This window comes from Thermobia domestica, chromosome 6, assembly GCF_964235325.1.
Source record: "Thermobia domestica chromosome 6, izTheDome1.hap1.1, whole genome shotgun sequence".
Taxonomy (NCBI): Eukaryota; Metazoa; Arthropoda; class Insecta; order Zygentoma; family Lepismatidae; genus Thermobia; species Thermobia domestica.
Window position 1 is genome coordinate 56,223,507 of NC_137459.1, and position 26,766 is coordinate 56,250,272.

Sequence of the window (26,766 nt, forward strand, 5' to 3'; positions counted from 1 at the left end):
TCAAAACGTAAATGGAATCTTTTAGTTTAACGTCGCACTATTATGTCCTTTAGGCTGATGGAGACTATGATTAAATCAAGTGAATGATGATTTAAGGATTGTTGGAATGACAAAGTGGGAGGAAACAAGAGTTCCATCACAAAGCAACGGGTATCATATTGTCCAGAAGAAACATGCTTTGACTGAGATCGAACCAGGGACCCCACGCACCATAGGTAATCGCTCTAGACTGAGCTACGGTGCCTCCTCCACTTTTTTTTTTTTTTTTTTTTTTTTTTTGCATGACAAACTGAATATCAAAAATGAACAATGGTCAGAGATTCGATAACTGCACGTATGTTTGACAGAGCCTGGGTATTGAAAAGGCAAGTTAAACTCAAAACGCAAATGAAATCTTTTAGTTTAACGTCGCACTATTATGTCCTTTAGGCTGATGGAGACGATGATTAAGTCAAGTGAATGATGATTTAAGAATTGTTCGAATGACAAAGTGGGAGGAAACGAGAGTTCACTCACAAAGCAACGGGTGTCATCTTGTCCAGAAGAAACTTGCTATGACTGAGATCGAACCAGGGACCCCACGCACCATATGTAATAGCTCTAGACGTAGCTACCGTGCCTCCTCCATTTTTTTTTTTTTTTTTTGCATGACACACTGAATACCAAAAATGAACAATGGTCAGAGATTCGATAACTGCACGTATGTTTGACAGAGCCTGGGTATTGAAAAGGCAAGTTAAACTCAAAACGCAAATGAAATCTTTTAGTTTAACGTCGTACTATTATGTACTTTAGGCTGATGGAGACGATGATTAAGTCAAGTGAATGATGATTTAAGAATTGTTCGAATGACAAAGTGGGAGGAAACGAGAGTTCACTCACAAAGCAACGGGTGTCATCTTGTCCAGAAGAAACTTGCTATGAATGAGATCGAACCAGGGACCCCACGCACCATATGTAATCGCTCTAGACGAAGCTACCGTACCTCCTCCATTTTTTTTGCATGACACACTGAATTTCAAAAATGAACAATGGTCAGAGATTCGATAACTGCACGTATGTTTGACAGAGCCTGGGTATTGAAAAGATAAGCTAAACTCAAAACGTAAATGGAATCTTTTAGTTTAACGTCGCACTATTATGTCCTTTAGGCTGATGGAGACTATGATTAAATCAAGTGAATGATGATTTAAGGATTGTTGGAATGACAAAGTGGGAGGAAACAAGAGTTCCATCACAAAGCAACGGGTATCATATTGTCCAGAAGAAACATGCTTTGACTGAGATCGAACCAGGGACCCCACGCACCATAGGTAATCGCTCTAGACTGAGCTACGGTGCCTCCTCCACTTTTTTTTTTTTTTTTTTTTTTTTTTTTTGCATGACAAACTGAATATCAAAAATGAACAATGGTCAGAGATTCGATAACTGCACGTAAGTTTCACAGAGCCTGGGTATTGAAAAGATAAGCTAAACTCAAAACGTAAATGAAATCTTTTAGTTTAACGTCGCACTATTATGTCCTTTAGGCTGATGGAGACGATGATTAAGTCAAGTGAATGATGATTTAAGAATTGTTCGAATGACAAAGTGGGAGGAAACGAGAGTTCACTCACAAAGCAACGGGTGTCATCTTGTCCAGAAGAAACTTGCTATGACTGAGATCGAACCAGGGACCCCACGCACCATATGTAATAGCTCTAGACGTAGCTACCGTGCCTCCTCCATTTTTTTTTTTTTTTTTGCATGACACACTGAATACCAAAAATGAACAATGGTCAGAGATTCGATAACTGCACGTATGTTTGACAGAGCCTGGGTATTGAAAAGATAAGCTAAACTCAAAACGTAAATGGAATCTTTTAGTTTAACGTCGCACTATTATGTCCTTTAGGCTGATGGAGACTATGATTAAGTCAAGTGAATGATGATTTAAGAATTGTTCGAATGACAAAGTGGGAGGAAACGAGAGTTCACTCACAAAGCAACGGGTGTCATCTTGTCCAGAAGAAACTTGCTATGACTGAGATCGAACCAGGGACCCCACGCACCATATGTAATAGCTCTAGACGTAGCTACCGTGCCTCCTCCATTTTTTTTTTTTTTTTTTGCATGACACACTGAATACCAAAAATGAACAATGGTCAGAGATTCGATAACTGCACGTATGTTTGACAGAGCCTGGGTATTGAAAAGATAAGCTAAACTCAAAACGTAAATGGAATCTTTTAGTTTAACGTCGCACTATTATGTCCTTTAGGCTGATGGAGACGATGATTAAGTCAAGTGAATGATGATTTAAGAATTGTTCGAATGACAAAGTGGGAGGAAACGAGAGTTCACTCACAAAGCAACGGGTGTCATCTTGTCCAGAAGAAACTTGCTATGAATGAGATCGAACCAGGGACCCCACGCACCATATGTAATCGCTCTAGACGAAGCTACCGTACCTCCTCCATTTTTTTTGCATGACACACTGAATTTCAAAAATGAACAATGGTCAGAGATTCGATAACTGCACGTATGTTTGACAGAGCCTGGGTATTGAAAAGATAAGCTAAACTCAAAACGTAAATGGAATCTTTTAGTTTAACGTCGCACTATTATGTCCTTTAGGCTGATGGAGACTATGATTAAATCAAGTGAATGATGATTTAAGGATTGTTGGAATGACAAAGTGGGAGGAAACGAGAGTTCCATCACAAAGCAACGGGTATCATATTGTCCAGAAGAAACATGCTTTGACTGAGATCGAACCAGGGACCCCACGCACCATATGTAATCGCTCTAGACGTAGCTACCGTGCCTCCTCCATTTTTTTTTTTTTTTTGCATGACACACTGAATATCAAAAATGAACCATGGTCAGAGATTCGATAACTGCACGTAAGTTTCACAGAGCCTTGGTATTGAAAAGGTAAGCTAAACTCAAAACGCAAATGAAATCTTTTAGTTTAACGTCGCACTATTATGTCCTTTAGGCTGATGGAGACGATGATTAAGTCAAGTGAATGATGATTTAAGAATTGTTCGAATGACAAAGTGGGAGGAAACGAGAGTTCACTCACAAAGCAACGGGTGTCATCTTGTCCAGAAGAAACTTGCTATGACTGAGATCGAACCAGGGACCCCACGCACCATATGTAATCGCTCTAGACGTAGCTACCGTGCCTCCTCCATTTTTTTTTGCATGACACACTGAATATCAAAAATGAACAATGGTCAGAGATTCGATAACTGCACGTATGTTTGACAGAGCCTGGGTATTGAAAAGGCAAGTTAAACTCAAAACGTAAATGAAATCTTTTAGTTTAACGTCGCACTATTATGTCCTTTAGGCTGATGGAGACGATGATTAAGTCAAGTGAATGATGATTTAAGAATTGTTGGAATGACAAAGTGGGAGGAAACGAGAGTTCCATCACAAAGCAACGGGTATCATATTGTCCAGAAGAAACATGCTTTGACTGAGATCGAACCAGGGACCCCACGCACCATAGGTAATCGCTCTAGACTGATCTACGGTGCCTCCTCCACTTTGTTTTTTTTTTTTTTTTTGCATGACAGACTGAATATCAAAAATGAACAATGGTCAGAGATTCGATAACTGCACGTAAATTTCACAGAGCCTGGGTATTGAAAAGATAAGTTAAACTCAAAACGTAAATGAAATCTTTTAGTTTAACGTCGCACTATTATGTCCTTTAGGCTGATGGAGACGGTGATTAAGTCAAGTGAATGATGATTTAAGAATTGTTCGAATGACAAAGTGGGAGGGAACGAGAGTTCACTCACAAAGCAACGGGTGTCATCTTGTCCAGAAGAAACTTGCTATGACTGAGATCGAACCAGGGACCCCACGCACCATATGTAATCGCTCTAGACGTAGCTACCGTGCCTCCTCCATTTTTTTTTTTTTTGCATGACACACTGAATATCAAAAATGAACAATGGTCAGAGATTCGATAACTGCACGTAAGTTTCACAGAGCCTGGGTATTGAAAAGATAAGCTAAACTCAAAACGTAAATGAAATCTTTTAGTTTAACGTCGCACTATTATGTCCTTTAGGCTGATGGAGACGATGATTAAGTCAAGTGAAGGATGATTTAAGAATTGTTCGAATGACAAAGTGGGAGGAAACGAGAGTTCACTCACAAAGCAACGGGTGTCATCTTGTCCAGAAGAAACTTGCTATGACTGAGATCGAACCAGGGACCCCACGCACCATATGTAATCGCTCTAGACGTAGCTACCGTGCCTCCTCCATTTTTTTTTTTTTTTTTTTTTTTTTTTTTGCACGACACACTGAATATCAAAAATGAACAATGGTCAGAGATTCGATAACTGCACGTATGTTTGACAGAGCCTGGGTATTGAAAAGGCAAGTTAAACTCAAAACGTAAATGAAATCTTTTAGTTTAACGTCGCACTATTATGTCCTTTAGGCTGATGGAGACGATGATTAAGTCAAGTGAATGATGATTTAAGAATTGTTCGAATGACAAAGTGGGAGGAAACGAGAGTTCACTCACAAAGCAACGGGTGTCATCTTGTCCAGAAGAAACTTGCTATGACTGAGATCGAACCAGGGACCCCACGCACCATATGTAATCGCTCTAGACGTAGCTACCTTGCCTCCTCCATTTTTTTCTTTGCATGACACACTGAATATCAAAAATGAACAATGGTCAGAGATTCGATAACTGCACGTAAGTTTCACAGAGCCTGGGTATTGAAAAGATAAGCTAAACTCAAAACGTAAATGAAATCTTTTAGTTTAACGTCGCACTATTATGTCCTTTAGGCTGATGGAGACGATGATTAAGTCAAGTGAATGATGATTTAAGAATTGTTGGAATGACAAAGTGGGAGGAAACAAGAGTTCCATCACAAAGCAACGGGTATCATATTGTCCAGAAGAAACATGCTTTGACTGAGATCGAACCAGGGACCCCACGCACCATAGGTAATCGCTCTAGACTGAGCTACGGTGCCTCCTCCACTTTTTTTTTTTTTTTTTTTTTTTTTTTTGCATGACAAACTGAATATCAAAAATGAACAATGGTCAGAGATTCGATAACTGCACGTAAGTTTCACAGAGCTTGGGTATTGAAAAGATAAGCTAAACTCAAAACGTAAATGAAATCTTTTAGTTTAACGTCGCACTATTATGTCCTTTAGGCTGATGGAGACGATGATTAAGTCAAGTGAATGATGATTTAAGAATTGTTCGAATGACAAAGTGGGAGGAAACGAGAGTTCACTCACAAAGCAACGGGTGTCATCTTGTCCAGAAGAAACTTGCTATGACTGAGATCGAACCAGGGACCCCACGCACCATATGTAATAGCTCTAGACGTAGCTACCGTGCCTCCTCCATTTTTTTTTTTTTTTTGCATGACACACTGAATACCAAAAATGAACAATGGTCAGAGATTCGATAACTGCACGTATGTTTGACAGAGCCTGGGTATTGAAAAGGCAAGTTAAACTCAAAACGTAAATGAAATCTTTTAGTTTAACGTCGCACTATTATGTCCTTTAGGCTGATGGAGACGATGATTAAGTCAAGTGAATGATGATTTAAGAATTGTTGGAATGACAAAGTGGGAGGAAACAAGAGTTCCATCACAAAGCAACGGGTATCATATTGTCCAGAAGAAACATGCTTTGACTGAGATCGAACCAGGGACCCCACGCACCATAGGTAATCGCTCTAGACTGAGCTACGGTGCCTCCTCCACTTTTTTTTTTTTTTTTTTTTTTTTTTGCATGACAAACTGAATACCAAAAATGAACAATGGTCAGAGATTCGATAACTGCACGTATGTTTGACAGAGCCTGGGTATTGAAAAGGCAAGTTAAACTCAAAACGCAAATGAAATCTTTTAGTTTAACGTCGTACTATTATGTACTTTAGGCTGATGGAGACGATGATTAAGTCAAGTGAATGATGATTTAAGAATTGTTCGAATGACAAAGTGGGAGGAAACGAGAGTTCACTCACAAAGCAACGGGTGTCATCTTGTCCAGAAGAAACTTGCTATGAATGAGATCGAACCAGGGACCCCACGCACCATATGTAATCGCTCTAGACGAAGCTACCGTACCTCCTCCATTTTTTTTGCATGACACACTGAATTTCAAAAATGAACAATGGTCAGAGATTCGATAACTGCACGAATGTTTGACAGAGCCTGGGTATTGAAAAGATAAGCTAAACTCAAAACGTAAATGGAATCTTTTAGTTTAACGTCGCACTATTATGTCCTTTAGGCTGATGGAGACTATGATTAAGTCAAGTGAATGATGATTTAAGAATTGTTCGAATGACAAAGTGGGAGGAAACAAGAGTTCCATCACAAAGCAACGGGTATCATATTGTCCAGAAGAAACATGCTTTGACTGAGATCGAACCAGGGACCCCTCGCACCATAGGTAATCGCTCTAGACTGAGCTACGGTGCCTCCTCCACTTTTTTTTTTTTTTTTTTTTTTGGCATGACACACTGAATATCAAAAATGAACCATGGTCAGAGATTCGATAACTGCACGTAAGTTTCACAGAGCCTGGGTATTGAAAAGGTAAGCTAAACTCAAAACGCAAATGAAATCTTTTAGTTTAACGTCGCACTATTATGTCCTTTAGGCTGATGGAGACGATGATTAAGTCAAGTGAATGATGATTTAAGAATTGTTCGAATGACAAAGTGGGAGGAAACGAGAGTTCACTCACAAAGCAACGGGTGTCATCTTGTCCAGAAGAAACTTGCTATGACTGAGATCGAACCAGGGACCCCACGCACCATATGTAATCGCTCTAGACGTAGCTACCGTGCCTCCTCCATTTTTTTTTTGCATGACACACTGAATATCAAAAATGAACAATGGTCAGAGATTCGATAACTGCACGTATGTTTGACAGAGCCTGGGTATTGAAAAGGCAAGTTAAACTCAAAACGTAAATGAAATCTTTTAGTTTAACGTCGCACTATTATGTCCTTTAGGCTGATGGAGACGATGATTAAGTCAAGTGAATGATGATTTAAGAATTGTTGGAATGACAAAGTGGGAGGAAACGAGAGTTCCATCACAAAGCAACGGGTATCATATTGTCCAGAAGAAACATGCTTTGACTGAGATCGAACCAGGGACCCCACGCACCATAGGTAATCGCTCTAGACTGATCTACGGTGCCTCCTCCACTTTGTTTTTTTTTTTTTTTGCATGACAGACTGAATATCAAAAATGAAGAATGGTCAGAGATTCGATAACTGCACGTAAATTTCACAGAGCCTGGGTATTGAAAAGATAAGTTAAACTCAAAACGTAAATGAAATCTTTTAGTTTAACGTCGCACTATTATGTCCTTTAGGCTGATGGAGACGGTGATTAAGTCAAGTGAATGATGATTTAAGAATTGTTCGAATGACAAAGTGGGAGGGAACGAGAGTTCACTCACAAAGCAACGGGTGTCATCTTGTCCAGAAGAAACTTGCTATGACTGAGATCGAACCAGGGACCCCACGCACCATATGTAATCGCTCTAGACGTAGCTACCGTGCCTCCTCCATTTTTTTTTTTTGCATGACACACTGAATATCAAAAATGAACAATGGTCAGAGATTCGATAACTGCACGTAAGTTTCACAGAGCCTGGGTATTGAAAAGATAAGCTAAACTCAAAACGTAAATGAAATCTTTTAGTTTAACGTCGCACTATTATGTCCTTTAGGCTGATGGAGACGATGATTAAGTCAAGTGAAGGATGATTTAAGAATTGTTCGAATGACAAAGTGGGAGGAAACGAGAGTTCACTCACAAAGCAACGGGTGTCATCTTGTCCAGAAGAAACTTGCTATGAATGAGATCGAACCAGGGACCCCACGCACCATATGTAATCGCTCTAGACGAAGCTACCGTACCTCCTCCATTTTTTTTGCATGACACACTGAATTTCAAAAATGAACAATGGTCAGAGATTCGATAACTGCACGTATGTTTGACAGAGCCTGGGTATTGAAAAGATAAGCTAAACTCAAAACGTAAATGGAATCTTTTAGTTTAACGTCGCACTATTATGTCCTTTAGGCTGATGGAGACTATGATTAAGTCAAGTGAATGATGATTTAAGAATTGTTCGAATGACAAAGTGGGAGGAAACAAGAGTTCCATCACAAAGCAACGGGTATCATATTGTCCAGAAGAAACATGCTTTGACTGAGATCGAACCAGGGACCCCACGCACCATAGGTAATCGCTCTAGACTGAGCTACGGTGCCTCCTCCACTTTTTTTTTTTTTTTTTTGGCATGACACACTGAATATCAAAAATGAACCATGGTCAGAGATTCGATAACTGCACGTAAGTTTCACAGAGCCTGGGTATTGAAAAGGTAAGCTAAACTCAAAACGCAAATGAAATCTTTTAGTTTAACGTCGCACTATTATGTCCTTTAGGCTGATGGAGACGATGATTAAGTCAAGTGAATGATGATTTAAGAATTGTTCGAATGACAAAGTGGGAGGAAACGAGAGTTCACTCACAAAGCAACGGGTGTCATCTTGTCCAGAAGAAACTTGCTATGACTGAGATCGAACCAGGGACCCCACGCACCATATGTAATCGCTCTAGACGTAGCTACCGTGCCTCCTCCATTTTTTTTTTGCATGACACACTGAATATCAAAAATGAACAATGGTCAGAGATTCGATAACTGCACGTATGTTTGACAGAGCCTGGGTATTGAAAAGGCAAGTTAAACTCAAAACGTAAATGAAATCTTTTAGTTTAACGTCGCACTATTATGTCCTTTAGGCTGATGGAGACGATGATTAAGTCAAGTGAATGATGATTTAAGAATTGTTGGAATGACAAAGTGGGAGGAAACGAGAGTTCCATCACAAAGCAACGGGTATCATATTGTCCAGAAGAAACATGCTTTGACTGAGATCGAACCAGGGACCCCACGCACCATAGGTAATCGCTCTAGACTGATCTACGGTGCCTCCTCCACTTTGTTTTTTTTTTTTTTTGCATGACAGACTGAATATCAAAAATGAACAATGGTCAGAGATTCGATAACTGCACGTAAATTTCACAGAGCCTGGGTATTGAAAAGATAAGTTAAACTCAAAACGTAAATGAAATCTTTTAGTTTAACGTCGCACTATTATGTCCTTTAGGCTGATGGAGACGGTGATTAAGTCAAGTGAATGATGATTTAAGAATTGTTCGAATGACAAAGTGGGAGGGAACGAGAGTTCACTCACAAAGCAACGGGTGTCATCTTGTCCAGAAGAAACTTGCTATGACTGAGATCGAACCAGGGACCCCACGCACCATATGTAATCGCTCTAGACGTAGCTACCGTGCCTCCTCCATTTTTTTTTTTTTGCATGACACACTGAATATCAAAAATGAACAATGGTCAGAGATTCGATAACTGCACGTAAGTTTCACAGAGCCTGGGTATTGAAAAGATAAGCTAAACTCAAAACGTAAATGAAATCTTTTAGTTTAACGTCGCACTATTATGTCCTTTAGGCTGATGGAGACGATGATTAAGTCAAGTGAAGGATGATTTAAGAATTGTTCGAATGACAAAGTGGGAGGAAACGAGAGTTCACTCACAAAGCAACGGGTGTCATCTTGTCCAGAAGAAACTTGCTATGACTGAGATCGAACCAGGGACCCCACGCACCATATGTAATCGCTCTAGACGTAGCTACCGTGCCTCCTCCATTTTTTTTTTTTTTTTTTTTGCACGACACACTGAATATCAAAAATGAACAATGGTCAGAGATTCGATAACTGCACGTATGTTTGACAGAGCCTGGGTATTGAAAAGGCAAGTTAAACTCAAAACGCAAATGAAATCTTTTAGTTTAACGTCGCACTATTATGTCCTTTAGGCTGATGGAGACGATGATTAAGTCAAGTGAATGATGATTTAAGAATCGTTCGAATGACAAAGTGGGAGGAAACGAGAGTTCACTCACAAAGCAACGGGTGTCATCTTGTCCAGAAGAAACTTGCTATGAATGAGATCGAACCAGGGACCCCACGCACCATATGTAATCGCTCTAGACGTAGCTACCGTACCTCCTCCATTTTTTTTTTGCATGACACACTGAATTTCAAAAATGAACAATGGTCAGAGATTCGATAACTGCACGTATGTTTGACAGAGCCTGGGTATTGAAAAGGCAAGTTAAACTCAAAACGTAAATGAAATCTTTTAGTTTAACGTCCCACTATTATGTCCTTTAGGCTGATGGAGACGATGATTAAGTCAAGTGAATGATGATTTAAGAATTGTTCGAATGACAAAGTGGGAGGAAACGAGAGTTCACTCACAAAGCAACGGGTGTCATCTTGTCCAGAAGAAACTTGCTATGACTGAGATCGAACCAGGGACCCCACACACCATATGTAATCGCTCTAGACGTAGCTACCGTGCCTCCTCCATTTTTTTTTTTTTTTTTTGCATGACAGACTGAATATCAAAAATGAACAATGGTCAGAGATTCGATAACTGCACGTATGTTTGACAGAGCCTGGGTATTGAAAAGGCAAGTTAAACTCAAAACGTAAATGAAATCTTTTAGTTTAACGTCGCACTATTATGTCCTTTAGGCTGATGGAGACGATGATTAAGTCAAGTGAATGATGATTTAAGAATTGTTCGAATGACAAAGTGGGAGGAAACGAGAGTTCACTCACAAAGCAACGGGTGTCATCTTGTCCAGAAGAAACTTGCTATGACTGAGATCGAACCAGGGACCCCACGCACCATTTGTAATCGCTCTAGACGTAGCTACCTTGCCTCCTCCATTTTTTTTTTGCATGACACACTGAATATCAAAAATGAACAATGGTCAGAGATTCGATAACTGCACGTAAGTTTCACAGAGCCTGGGTATTGAAAAGATAAGCTAAACTCAAAACGTAAATGAAATCTTTTAGTTTAACGTCGCACTATTATGTCCTTTAGGCTGATGGAGACGATGATTAAGTCAAGTGAATGATGATTTAAGAATTGTTGGAATGACAAAGTGGGAGGAAACAAGAGTTCCATCACAAAGCAACGGGTATCATATTGTCCAGAAGAAACATGCTTTGACTGAGATCGAACCAGGGACCCCACGCACCATAGGTAATCGCTCTAGACTGAGCTACGGTGCCTCCTCCACTTTTTTTTTTTTTTTTTGCATGACAGACTGAATATCAAAAATGAACAATGGTCAGAGATTCGATAACTGCACGTAAATTTCACAGAGCCTGGGTATTGAAAAGATAAGCTAAACTCAAAACGTAAATGAAATCTTTTAGTTTAACGTCGCACTATTATGTCCTTTAGGCTGATGGAGACGATGATTAAGTCAAGTGAAGGATGATTTAAGAATTGTTCGAATGACAAAGTGGGAGGAAACGAGAGTTCACTCACAAAGCAACGGGTGTCATCTTGTCCAGAAGAAACTTGCTATGACTGAGATCGAACCAGGGACCCCACGCACCATATGTAATCGCTCTAGACGTAGCTACCGTGCCTCCTCCATTTTTTTTTTTTTTTTTTTTGCACGACACACTGAATATCAAAAATGAACAATGGTCAGAGATTCGATAACTGCACGTATGTTTGACAGAGCCTGGGTATTGAAAAGGCAAGTTAAACTCAAAACGCAAATGAAATCTTTTAGTTTAACGTCGCACTATTATGTCCTTTAGGCTGATGGAGACGATGATTAAGTCAAGTGAATGATGATTTAAGAATCGTTCGAATGACAAAGTGGGAGGAAACGAGAGTTCACTCACAAAGCAACGGGTGTCATCTTGTCCAGAAGAAACTTGCTATGAATGAGATCGAACCAGGGACCCCACGCACCATATGTAATCGCTCTAGACGTAGCTACCGTACCTCCTCCATTTTTTTTTTGCATGACACACTGAATTTCAAAAATGAACAATGGTCAGAGATTCGATAACTGCACGTATGTTTGACAGAGCCTGGGTATTGAAAAGGCAAGTTAAACTCAAAACGTAAATGAAATCTTTTAGTTTAACGTCCCACTATTATGTCCTTTAGGCTGATGGAGACGATGATTAAGTCAAGTGAATGATGATTTAAGAATTGTTCGAATGACAAAGTGGGAGGAAACGAGAGTTCACTCACAAAGCAACGGGTGTCATCTTGTCCAGAAGAAACTTGCTATGACTGAGATCGAACCAGGGACCCCACACACCATATGTAATCGCTCTAGACGTAGCTACCGTGCCTCCTCCATTTTTTTTTTTTTTTTTGCATGACAGACTGAATATCAAAAATGAACAATGGTCAGAGATTCGATAACTGCACGTATGTTTGACAGAGCCTGGGTATTGAAAAGGCAAGTTAAACTCAAAACGTAAATGAAATCTTTTAGTTTAACGTCGCACTATTATGTCCTTTAGGCTGATGGAGACGATGATTAAGTCAAGTGAATGATGATTTAAGAATTGTTCGAATGACAAAGTGGGAGGAAACGAGAGTTCACTCACAAAGCAACGGGTGTCATCTTGTCCAGAAGAAACTTGCTATGACTGAGATCGAACCAGGGACCCCACGCACCATTTGTAATCGCTCTAGACGTAGCTACCTTGCCTCCTCCATTTTTTTTTTGCATGACACACTGAATATCAAAAATGAACAATGGTCAGAGATTCGATAACTGCACGTAAGTTTCACAGAGCCTGGGTATTGAAAAGATAAGCTAAACTCAAAACGTAAATGAAATCTTTTAGTTTAACGTCGCACTATTATGTCCTTTAGGCTGATGGAGACGATGATTAAGTCAAGTGAATGATGATTTAAGAATTGTTGGAATGACAAAGTGGGAGGAAACAAGAGTTCCATCACAAAGCAACGGGTATCATATTGTCCAGAAGAAACATGCTTTGACTGAGATCGAACCAGGGACCCCACGCACCATAGGTAATCGCTCTAGACTGAGCTACGGTGCCTCCTCCACTTTTTTTTTTTTTTTTTTGCATGACAGACTGAATATCAAAAATGAACAATGGTCAGAGATTCGATAACTGCACGTAAATTTCACAGAGCCTGGGTATTGAAAAGATAAGTTAAACTCAAAACGTAAATGAAATCTTTTAGTTTAACGTCGCACTATTATGTCCTTTAGGCTGATGGAGACGATGATTAAGTCAAGTGAATGATGATTTAAGAATTGTTCGAATGACAAAGTGGGAGGGAACGAGAGTTCACTCACAAAGCAACGGGTGTCATCTTGTCCAGAAGAAACTTGCTATGACTGAGATCGAACCAGGGACCCCACGCACCATATGTAATCGCTCTAGACGTAGCTACCGTGCCTCCTCCATTTTTTTTTTTGCATGACACACTGAATATCAAAAATGAACAATGGTCAGAGATTCGATAACTGCACGTAAGTTTCACAGAGCCTGGGTATTGAAAAGATAAGCTAAACTCAAAACGTAAATGAAATCTTTTAGTTTAACGTCGCACTATTATGTCCTTTAGGCTGATGGAGACGATGATTAAGTCAAGTGAAGGATGATTTAAGAATTGTTCGAATGACAAAGTGGGAAAAAACGAGAGTTCACTCACAAAGCAACGGGTGTCATCTTGTCCAGAAGAAACTTGCTATGACTGAGATCGAACCAGGGACCCCACGCACCATATGTAATCGCTCTAGACGTAGCTACCGTGCCTCCTCCATTTTTTTTTTTTTGCACGACACACTGAATATCAAAAATGAACAATGGTCAGAGATTCGATAACTGCACGTATGTTTGACAGAGCCTGGGTATTGAAAAGGCAAGTTAAACTCAAAACGCAAATGAAATCTTTTAGTTTAACGTCGCACTATTATGTCCTTTAGGCTGATGGAGACGATGATTAAGTCAAGTGAATGATGATTTAAGAATTGTTCGAATGACAAAGTGGGAGGAAACGAGAGTTCACTCACAAAGCAACGGGTGTCATCTTGTCCAGAAGAAACTTGCTATGAATGAGATCGAACCAGGGACCCCACGCACCATATGTAATCGCTCTAGACGTAGCTACCGTACCTCCTCCATTTTTTTTTTGCATGACACACTGAATTTCAAAAATGAACAATGGTCAGAGATTCGATAACTGCACGTATGTTTGACAGAGCCTGGGTATTGAAAAGGCAAGTTAAACTCAAAACGTAAATGAAATCTTTTAGTTTAACGTCGCACTATTATGTCCTTTAGGCTGATGGAGACGATGATTGAGTCAAGTGAATGATGATTTAAGAATTGTTCGAATGACAAAGTGGGAGGAAACGAGAGTTCACTCACAAAGCAACGGGTGTCATCTTGTCCAGAAGAAACTTGCTATGATTGAGATCGAACCAGGGACCCCACGCACCATATGTAATCGCTCTAGACGTAGCTACCTTGCCTCCTCCATTTTTTTTTTTGCATGACACACTGAATACCAAAAATGAACAATGGTCAGAGATTCGATAACTGCACGTAAGTTTCACAGAGCCTGGGTATTGAAAAGATAAGCTAAACTCAAAACGTAAATGAAATCTTTTAGTTTAACGTCGCACTATTATGTCCTTTAGGCTGATGGAGACGATGATTAAGTCAAGTGAATGATGATTTAAGAATTGTTGGAATGACAAAGTGGGAGGAAACAAGAGTTCCATCACAAAGCAACGGGTATCATATTGTCCAGAAGAAACATGCTTTGACTGAGATCGAACCAGGGACCCCACGCACCATAGGTAATCGCTCTAGACTGAGCTACGGTGCCTCCTCCACTTTTTTTTTTTTTTTTTTTTTTTTTTGCATGACAGACTGAATACCAAAAATGAACAATGGTCAGAGATTCGATAACTGCACGTATGTTTGACAGAGCCTGGGTATTGAAAAGGCAAGTTAAACTCAAAACGCAAATGAAATCTTTTAGTTTAACGTCGCACTATTATGTCCTTTAGGCTGATGGAGACGATGATTAAGTCAAGTGAATGATGATTTAAGAATTGTTCGAATGACAAAGTGGGAGGAAACGAGAGTTCACTCACAAAGCAACGGGTGTCATCTTGTCCAGAAGAAACTTGCTATGACAGAGATCGAACCAGGGACCCCACGCACCATATGTAATCGCTCTAGACGTAGCTACCGTGCCTCCTCCATTTTTTTTTTTTTTTTTTTTGCATGACACACTGAATATCAAAAATGAACAATGGTCAGAGATTCGATAACTGCACGTATGTTTGACAGAGCCTGGGTATTGAAAAGGCAAGTTAAACTCAAAACGTAAATGAAATCTTTTAGTTTAACGTCGCACTATTATGTCCTTTAGGCTGATGGAGACGATGATTAAGTCAAGTGAATGATGATTTAAGAATTGTTGGAATGACAAAGTGGGAGGAAACGAGAGTTCCATCACAAAGCAACGGGTATCATATTGTCCAGAAGAAACATGCTTTGACTGAGATCGAACCAGGGACCCCACGCACCATAGGTAATCGCTCTAGACTTAGCTACGGTGCCTCCTCCACTTTTTTTTTTTTTTTTTTTTGCATGACAGACTGAATATCAAAAATGAACAATGGTCAGAGATTCGATAACTGCACGTAAATTTCACAGAGCCTGGGTATTGAAAAGATAAGTTAAACTCAAAACGTAAATGAAATCTTTTAGTTTAACGTCGCACTATTATGTCCTTTAGGCTGATGGACACGGTGATTAAGTCAAGTGAATGATGATTTAAGAATTGTTCGAATGACAAAGTGGGAGGGAACGAGAGTTCACTCACAAAGCAACGGGTGTCATCTTGTCCAGAAGAAACTTGCTATGACTGAGATCGAACCAGGGACCCCACGCACCATATGTAATCGCTCTAGACGTAGCTACCGTGCCTCCTCCATTTTTTTTTTTTGCATGACACACTGAATATCAAAAATGAACAATGGTCAGAGATTCGATAACTGCACGTAAGTTTCACAGAGCCTGGGTATTGAAAAGATAAGGTAAACTCAAAACGTAAATGAAATCTTTTAGTTTAACGTCGCACTATTATGTCCTTTAGGCTGATGGAGACGATGATTAAGTCAAGTGAAGGATGATTTAAGAATTGTTCGAATGACAAAGTGGGAGGAAACGAGAGTTCACTCACAAAGCAACGGGTGTCATCTTGTCCAGAAGAAACTTGCTATGACTGAGATCGAACCAGGGACCCCACGCACCATATGTAATCGCTCTAGACGTAGCTACCGTGCCTCCTCCATTTTTTTTTTTTTTTTTTTTTTTTTTTTGCACGACACACTGAATATCAAAAATGAACAATGGTCAGAGATTCGATAACTGCACGTATGTTTGACAGAGCCTGGGTATTGAAAAGGCAAGTTAAACTCAAAACGCAAATGAAATCTTTTAGTTTAACGTCGCACTATTATGTCCTTTAGGCTGATGGAGACGATGATTAAGTCAAGTGAATGATGATTTAAGAATTGTTCGAATGACAAAGTGGGAGGAAACGAGAGTTCACTCACAAAGCAACGGGTGTCATCTTGTCCAGAAGAAACTTGCTATGAATGAGATCGAACCAGGGACCCCACGCACCATATGTAATCGCTCTAGACGTAGCTACCGTACCTCCTCCATTTTTTTTGCATGACACACTGAATTTCAAAAATGAACAATGGTCAGAGATTCGATAACTGCACGTATGTTTGACAGAGCCTGGGTATTGAAAAGGCAAGTTAAACTCAAAACGTAAATGAAATCTTTTAGTTTAACGTCCCACTATTATGTCCTTTAGGCTGATGGAGACGATGATTAAGTCAAGTGAATGATGATTTAAGAATTGTTCGAATGACAAAGTGGGAGGAAACGAGAGTTCACTCACAAAGCAACGGGTGTCATCTTGTCCAGAAGAAACTTGCTATGACTGAGATCGAACCAGGGACCCCACACACCATATGTAATCGCTCTAGACGTAGCTACCGTGCCTCCTCCATTTTTTTTTTGCATGACACACTGAATATCAAAAATGAACAATGGTCAGAGATTCGATAACTGCACGTATGTTTGACAGAGCCTGGGTATTGAAAAGGCAAGTTAAACTCAAAACGTAAATGAAATCTTTTAGTTTAACGTCGCACTATTATGTCCTTTAGGCTGATGGAGACGATGATTAAGTCAAGTGAATGATGATTTAAGAATTGTTCGAATGACAAAGTGGGAGGAAACGAGAGTTCACTCACAAAGCAACGGGTGTCATCTTGTCCAGAAGAAACTTGCTATGACTGAGATCGAACCAGGGACCCCACGCACCATATGTAATCGCTCTAGACGTAGCTACCTTGCCTCCTCCATTTTTTTTTTTGCATGACACACTGAATATCAAAAATGAACAATGGTCAGAGATTCGATAACTGCACGTAAGTTTCACAGAGCCTGGGTATTGAAAAGATAAGCTAAACTCAAAACGTAAATGAAATCTTTTAGTTTAACGTCGCACTATTATGTCCTTTAGGCTGATGGAGACGATGATTAAGTCAAGTGAATGATGATTTAAGAATTGTTGGAATGACAAAGTGGGAGGAAACAAGAGTTCCATCACAAAGCAACGGGTATCATATTGTCCAGAAGAAACATGCTTTGACTGAGATCGAACCAGGGACCCCACGCACCATAGGTAATCGCTCTAGACTGAGCTACGGTGCCTCCTCCACTTTTTTTTTTTTTTTTTTTTTTTGCATGACAGACTGAATATCAAAAATGAACAATGGTCAGAGATTCGATAACTGCACGTAAATTTCACAGAGCCTGGGTATTGAAAAGATAAGTTAAACTCAAAACGTAAATGAAATCTTTTAGTTTAACGTCGCACTATTATGTCCTTTAGGCTGATGGAGACGATGATTAAGTCAAGTGAATGATGATTTAAGAATTGTTCGAATGACAAAGTGGGAGGGAACGAGAGTTCACTCACAAAGCAACGGGTGTCATCTTGTCCAGAAGAAACTTGCTATGACTGAGATCGAACCAGGGACCCCACGCACCATATGTAATCGCTCTAGACGTAGCTACCGTGCCTCCTCCATTTTTTTTTTTTTGCATGACACACTGAATATCAAAAATGAACAATGGTCAGAGATTCGATAACTGCACGTAAGTTTCACAGAGCCTGGGTATTGAAAAGATAAGCTAAACTCAAAACGTAAATGAAATCTTTTAGTTTAACGTCGCACTATTATGTCCTTTAGGCTGATGGAGACGATGATTAAGTCAAGTGAAGGATGATTTAAGAATTGTTCGAATGACAAAGTGGGAAAAAACGAGAGTTCACTCACAAAGCAACGGGTGTCATCTTGTCCAGAAGAAACTTGCTATGACTGAGATCGAACCAGGGACCCCACGCACCATATGTAATCGCTCTAGACGTAGCTACCGTGCCTCCTCCATTTTTTTTTTTTTTTGCACGACACACTGAATATCAAAAATGAACAATGGTCAGAGATTCGATAACTGCACGTATGTTTTACAGAGCCTGGGTATTGAAAAGGCAAGTTAAACTCAAAACGCAAATGAAATCTTTTAGTTTAACGTCGCACTATTATGTCCTTTAGGCTGATGGAGACGATGATTAAGTCAAGTGAATGATGATTTAAGAATTGTTCGAATGACAAAGTGGGAGGAAACGAGAGTTCACTCACAAAGCAACGGGTGTCATCTTGTCCAGAAGAAACTTGCTATGATTGAGATCGAACCAGGGACCCCACGCACCATATGTAATCGCTCTAGACGTAGCTACCTTGCCTCCTCCATTTTTTTTTTTTTTTTTTGCATGACACACTGAATATCAAAAATGAACAATGGTCAGAGATTCGATAACTGCACGTAAGTTTCACAGAGCCTGGGTATTGAAAAGATAAGCTAAACTCAAAACGTAAATGAAATCTTTTAGTTTAACGTCGCACTATTATGTCCTTTAGGCTGATGGAGACGATGATTAAGTCAAGTGAATGATGATTTAAGAATTGTTGGAATGACAAAGTGGGAGGAAACAAGAGTTCCATCACAAAGCAACGGGTATCATATTGTCCAGAAGAAACATGCTTTGACTGAGATCGAACCAGGGACCCCACGCACCATAGGTAATCGCTCTAGACTGAGCGACGGTGCCTCCTCCACTTTTATTTTTTTTTTTTTTTTGCATGACAGACTGAATACCAAAAATGAACAATGGTCAGAGATTCGATAACTGCACGTATGTTTGACAGAGCCTGGGTATTGAAAAGGCAAGTTAAACTCAAAACGCAAATGAAATCTTTTAGTTTAACGTCGCACTATTATGTCCTTTAGGCTGATGGAGACGATGATTAAGTCAAGTGAATGATGATTTAAGAATTGTTCGAATGACAAAGTGGGAGGAAACGAGAGTTCACTCACAAAGCAACGGGTGTCATCTTGTCCAGAAGAAACTTGCTATGACTGAGATCGAACCAGGGACCCCACGCACCATATGTAATCGCTCTAGACGTAGCTACCGTGCCTCCTCCATTTTTTTTTTTTTTTGCATGACACACTGAATATCAAAAATGAACAATGGTCAGAGATTCGATAACTGCACGTATGTTTGACAGAGCCTGGGTATTGAAAAGGCAAGTTAAACTCAAAACGTAAATGAAATCTTTTAGTTTAACGTCGCACTATTATGTCCTTTAGGCTGATGGAGACGATGATTAAGTCAAGTGAATGATGATTTAAGAATTGTTCGAATGACAAAGTGGGAGGAAACGAGAGTTCACTCACAAAGCAACGGGTGTCATCTTGTCCAGAAGAAACTTGCTATGACTGAGATCGAACCAGGGACCCCACGCACCATATGTAATCGCTCTAGACGTAGCTACCGTGCCTCCTCCATTTTTTTTTTTTTTGCATGACACACTGAATATCAAAAATGAACAATGGTCAGAGATTCGATAACTGCACGTAAGTTTCACAGAGCCTGGGTATTGAAAAGATAAGCTAAACTCAAAACGTAAATGATATCTTTTAGTTTAACGTCGCACTATTATGTCCTTTAGGCTGATGGAGACGATGATTAAGTCAAGTGAATGATGATTTAAGAATTGTTGGAATGACAAAGTGGGAGGAAACAAGAGTTCCATCACAAAGCAACGGGTATCATATTGTCCAGAAGAAACATGCTTTGACTGAGATCGAACCAGGGACCCCACGCACCATAGGTAATCGCTCTAGACTGAGCTACGGTGCCTCCTCCACTTTTTTTTTTTTTTTTTTGCATGACAGACTGAATATCAAAAATGAACAATGGTCAGAGATTCGATAACTGCACGTAAGTTTCACAGAGCCTGGGTATTGAAAAGATAAGCTAAACTCAAAACGTAAATGAAATCTTTTAGTTTAACGTCGCACTATTATGTCCTTTAGGCTGATGGAGACGATGATTAAGTCAAGTGAATGATGATTTAAGAATTGTTCGAATGACAAAGTGGGAGGAAACGAGAGTTCACTCACAAAGCAACGGGTGTCATCTTGTCCAGAAGAAACTTGCTATGACTGAGATCGAACCAGGGACCCCACGCACCATATGTAATCGCTCTAGACGTAGCTACCGTGCCTCCTCCATTTTTTTTTTTTTTTGCATGACACACTGAATACCAAAAATGAACAATGGTCAGAGATTCGATAACTGCACGTATGTTTGACAGAGCCTGGGTATTGAAAAGGCAAGTTAAACTCAAAACGCAAATGAAATCTTTTAGTTTAACCTCGCACTATTATGTCCTTTAGGCTGATGGAGACGATGATTAAGTCAAGTGAATGATGATTTAAGAATTGTTCGAATGACAAAGTGGGAGGAAACGAGAGTTCACTCACAAAGCAACGGGTGCCATCTTGTCCAGAAGAAACTTGCTATGAATGAGATCGAACCAGGGACCCCACGCACCATATGTAATCGCTCTAGACGAAGATACCGTACCTCCTCCATTTTTTTTGCATGACACACTGAATTTCAAAAATGAACAATGGTCAGAGATTCGATAACAGCACGTATGTTTGACAGAGCCTGGGTATTGAAAAGGCAAGTTAAACTCAAAACGCAAATGAAATCTTTTAGTTTAACGTCGCACTATTATGTCCTTTAGGCTGATGGAGACGATGATTAAGTCAAGTGAATGATGATTTAAGAATTGTTTGAATGACAAAGTGGGAGGAAACGAGAGTTCACTCACAAAGCAACGGGTGTCATCTTGTCCAGAAGAAACTTGCTATGAATGAGATCGAACCAGGGACCCCACGCACCATATGTAATCGCTCTAGACGTAGCTACCGTGCCTCCTCCATTTTTTTTTTTTGCATGACACACTGAATACCAAAAATGAACAATGGTCAGAGATTCGATAACTGCACGTATGTTTGACAGAGCCTGGGTATTGAAAAGATAAGCTAAACTCAAAACGTAAATGGAATCTTTTAGTTTAACGTCGCACTATTATGTCCTTTAGGCTGATGGAGACTATGATTAAATCAAGTGAATGATGATTTAAGAATTGTTGGAATGACAAAGTGGGAGGAAACGAGAGTTCACTCACAAAGCAACGGGTGTCATATTGTCCAGAAGAAACATGCTTTGACTGAGATCGAACCAGGGACCCCACGCACTATAGGTAATCGCTCTAGACTGAGCTACGGTGCCTCCTCCACTTTTTTTTTTTTTTTTTTTTTGGCATGACAGACTGAATATCAAAAATGAACCATGGTCAGAGATTCGATAACTGCACGTATGTTTGACAGAGCCTGGGTATTGAAAAGATAAGCTAAACTCAAAACGTAAATGAAATCTTTTAGTTTAACGTTGCAGTATTATGTCCTTTAGGCTGATGGAGACGATGATTAAGTCAAGTGAATGATGATTTAAGAATTGTTGGAATGACAAAGTGGGAGGAAACGAGAGTTCCATCACAAAGCAACGGGTATCATATTGTCCAGAAGAAACATGCTTTGACTGAGATCGAACCAGGGACCCCACGCACCATAGGTAATCGCTCTAGACGTAGCTACCGTGCCTCCTGCATTTTTTTTTTTTTTTTTTTGCATGACACACTGAATATCAAAAATGAACAATGGTCAGAGATTCGATAACTGCACGTATGTTTGACAGAGCCTGGGTATTGAAAAGGCAAGTTAAACTCAAAACGTAAATGAAATCTTTTAGTTTAACGTCGCACTATTATGTCCTTTAGGCTGATGGAGACGATGATTAAGTCAAGTGAATGATGATTTAAGAATTGTTGGAATGACAAAGTGGGAGGAAACGAGAGTTCCATCACAAAGCAACGGGTATCATATTGTCCAGAAGAAACATGCTTTGACTGAGATTGAACCAGGGACCCCACGCACCATAGGTAATCGCTCTAGACTGAGCTACGGTGCCTCCTCCACTTTTTTTTTTTTTTTTTTTTTGCATGACAGACTGAATATCAAAAATGAACAATGGTCAGAGATTCGATAACTGCACGTAAGTTTCACAGAGCCTGGGTATTGAAAAGATAAGCTAAACTCAAAACGTAAATGAAATCTTTTAGTTTAACGTCGCACTATTATGTCCTTTAGGCTGATGGAGACGATGATTAAGTCAAGTGAATGATGATTTAAGAATTGTTCGAATGACAAAGTGGGAGGAAACGAGAGTTCACTCACAAAGCAACGGGTGTCATCTTGTCCAGAAGAAACTTGCTATGACTGAGATCGAACCAGGGACCCGACGCACCATATGTAATCGCTCTAGACGTAGCTACCGTACCTCCTACATTTTTTTTTTTTTGCATGACACACTGAATATCAAAAATGAACAATGGTCAGAGATTCGATAACTGCACGTAAGTTTCACAGAGCCTGGGTATTGAAAAGATAAGCTAAACTCAAAACGTAAATGAAATCTTTTAGTTTAACGTCGCACTATTATGTCCTTTAGGCTGATGGAGACGATGATTAAGTCAAGTGAATGATGATTTAAGAATTGTTCGAATGACAAAGTGGGAGGAAACGAGAGTTCACTCACAAAGCAACGGGTGTCATCTTGTCCAGAAGAAACTTGCTATGACTGAGATCGAACCAGGGACCCCACGCACCATATGTAATCGCTCTAGACGTAGCTACCGTGCCTCCTCCATTTTTTTTTTTTGCATGACACACTGAATATCAAAAATGAACAATGGTCAGAGATTCGATAACTGCACATATGTTTGACAGAGCCTGGGTATTGAAAAGGCAAGTTAAACTCAAAACGCAAATGAAATCTTTTAGTTTAACGTCGCACTATTATGTCCTTTAGGCTGATGGAGACGATGATTAAGTCAAGTGAATGATGATTTAAGAATTGTTCGAATGACAAAGTGGGAGGAAACGAGAGTTCACTCACAAAGCAACGGGTGTCATCTTGTCCAGAAGAAACTTGCTATGACTGAGATCGAACCAGGGACCCCACGCACCATATGTAATCGCTCTAGACGTAGCTACCGTGCCTCCTCCATTTTTTTTTTTTTTTTTTGCATGACACACTGAATATCAAAAATGAACAATGGTCAGAGATTCGATAACTGCACATATGTTTGACAGAGCCTGGGTATTGAAAAGGCAAGTTAAACTCAAAACGCAAATGAAATCTTTTAGTTTAACGTCGCACTATTATGTCCTTTAGGCTGATGGAGACGATGATTAAGTCAAGTGAATGATGATTTAAGAATTGTTCGAATGACAAAGTGGGAGGAAACGAGAGTTCACTCACAAAGCAACGGGTGTCATCTTGTCCAGAAGAATCTTGCTATGAATGAGATCGAACCAGGGACCCCACGCACCATATGTAATCGCTCTAGACGTAGCTACCGTACCTCCTCCATTTTTTTTTGCATGACACACTGAATTTCAAAAATGAACAATGGTCAGAGATTCGATAACTGCACGTATGTTTGACAGAGCCTGGGTATTGAAAAGGCAAGTTAAACTCAAAACGCAAATGAAATCTTTTAGTTTAACGTCGCACTATTATGTCCTTTAGGCTGATGGAGACGATGATTAAGTCAAGTGAATGATGATTTAAGAATTGTTCGAATGACAAAGTGGGAGGAAACGAGAGTTCACTCACAAAGCAACGGGTGTCATCTTGTCCAGAAGAAACTTGCTATGACTGAGATCGAACCAGGGACCCCACGCACCATATGTAATCGCTCTAGACGTAGCTACCGTGCCTCCTCCATTTTTTTTTTTTTTTTTTTGCATGACACACTGAATATCAAAAATGAACAATGGTCAGAGATTCGATAACTGCACATATGTTTGACAGAGCCTGGGTATTGAAAAGGCAAGTTAAACTCAAAACGCAAATGAAATCTTTTAGTTTAACGTCGCACTATTATGTCCTTTAGGCTGATGGAGACGATGATTAAGTCAAGTGAATGATGATTTAAGAATTGTTCGAATGACAAAGTGGGAGGAAACGAGAGTTCACTCACAAAGCAACGGGTGTCATCTTGTCCAGAAGAAACTTGCTATGACTGAGATCGAACCAGGGACCCCACGCACCATATGTAATCGCTCTAGACGTAGCTACCGTGCCTCCTCCATTTTTTTTTTTTTTTTTTTTTTTGCATGACACACTGAATATCAAAAATGAACAATGGTCAGAGATTCGATAACTGCACATATGTTTGACAGAGCCTGGGTATTGAAAAGGCAAGTTAAACTCAAAACGCAAATGAAATCTTTTAGTTTAACGTCGCACTATTATGTCCTTTAGGCTGATGGAGACGATGATTAAGTCAAGTGAATGATGATTTAAGAATTGTTCGAATGACAAAGTGGGAGGAAACGAGAGTTCACTCACAAAGCAACGGGTGTCATCTTGTCCAGAAGAATCTTGCTATGAATGAGATCGAACCAGGGACCCCACGCACCATATGTAATCGCTCTAGACGTAGCTACCGTACCTCCTCCATTTTTTTTTGCATGACACACTGAATTTCAAAAATGAACAATGGTCAGAGATTCGATAACTGCACGTATGTTTGACAGAGCCTGGGTATTGAAAAGGCAAGTTAAACTCAAAACGCAAATGAAATCTTTTAGTTTAACGTCGCACTATTATGTCCTTTAGGCTGATGGAGACGATGATTAAGTCAAGTGAATGATGATTTAAGAATTGTTGGAATGACAAAGTGGGAGGAAACGAGAGTTCCATCACAAAGCAACGGGTATCATATTGTCCAGAAGAAACATGCTTTGACTGAGATCGAACCAGGGACCCCACGCACCATAGGTAATCGCTCTAGACGTAGCTACCGTGCCTCCTGCATTTTTTTTTTTTTTTTTGCATGACACACTGAATATCAAAAATGAACAATGGTCAGAGATTCGATAACTGCACGTATGTTTGACAGAGCCTGGGTATTGAAAAGGCAAGTTAAACTCAAAACGTAAATGAAATCTTTTGGTTTAACGTCGCACTATTATGTCCTTTAGGCTGATGGAGACGATGATTAAGTCAAGTGAATGATGATTTAAGAATTGTTGGAATGACAAAGTGGGAGGAAACGAGAGTTCCATCACAAAGCAACGGGTATCATATTGTCCAGAAGAAACATGCTTTGACTGAGATTGAACCAGGGACCCCACGCACCATAGGTAATCGCTCTAGACTGAGCTACGGTGCCTCCTCCACTTTTTTTTTTTTTTTTTTTTTTTTTGCATGACAGACTGAATATCAAAAATGAACAATGGTCAGAGATTCGATAACTGCACGTAAGTTTCACAGAGCCTGGGTATTGAAAAGATAAGCTAAACTCAAAACGTAAATGAAATCTTTTAGTTTAACGTCGCACTATTATGTCCTTTAGGCTGATGGAGACGGTGATTAAGTCAAGTGAATGATGATTTAAGAATTGTTCGAATGACAAAGTGGGAGGAAACGAGAGTTCACTCACAAAGCAACGGGTGTCATCTTGTCCAGAAGAAACTTGCTATGACTGAGATCGAACCAGGGACCCGACGCACCATATGTAATCGCTCTAGACGTAGCTACCGTACCTCCTACATTTTTTTTTTGCATGACACACTGAATATCAAAAATGAACAATGGTCAGAGATTCGATAACTGCACGTAAGTTTCACAGAGCCTGGGTATTGAAAAGATAAGCTAAACTCAAAACGTAAATGAAATCTTTTAGTTTAACGTCGCACTATTATGTCCTTTAGGCTGATGGAGACGATGATTAAGTCAAGTGAATGATGATTTAAGAATTGTTCGAATGACAAAGTGGGAGGAAACGAGAGTTCACTCACAAAGCAACGGGTGTCATCTTGTCCAGAAGAAACTTGCTATGACTGAGATCGAACCAGGGACCCCACGCACCATATGTAATCGCTCTAGACGTAGCTACCGTGCCTCCTCCATTTTTTTTTTTGCATGACACACTGAATATCAAAAATGAACAATGGTCAGAGATTCGATAACTGCACATATGTTTGACAGAGCCTGGGTATTGAAAAGGCAAGTTAAACTCAAAACGCAAATGAAATCTTTTAGTTTAACGTCGCACTATTATGTCCTTTAGGCTGATGGAGACGATGATTAAGTCAAGTGAATGATGATTTAAGAATTGTTCGAATGACAAAGTGGGAGGAAACGAGAGTTCACTCACAAAGCAACGGGTGTCATCTTGTCCAGAAGAAACTTGC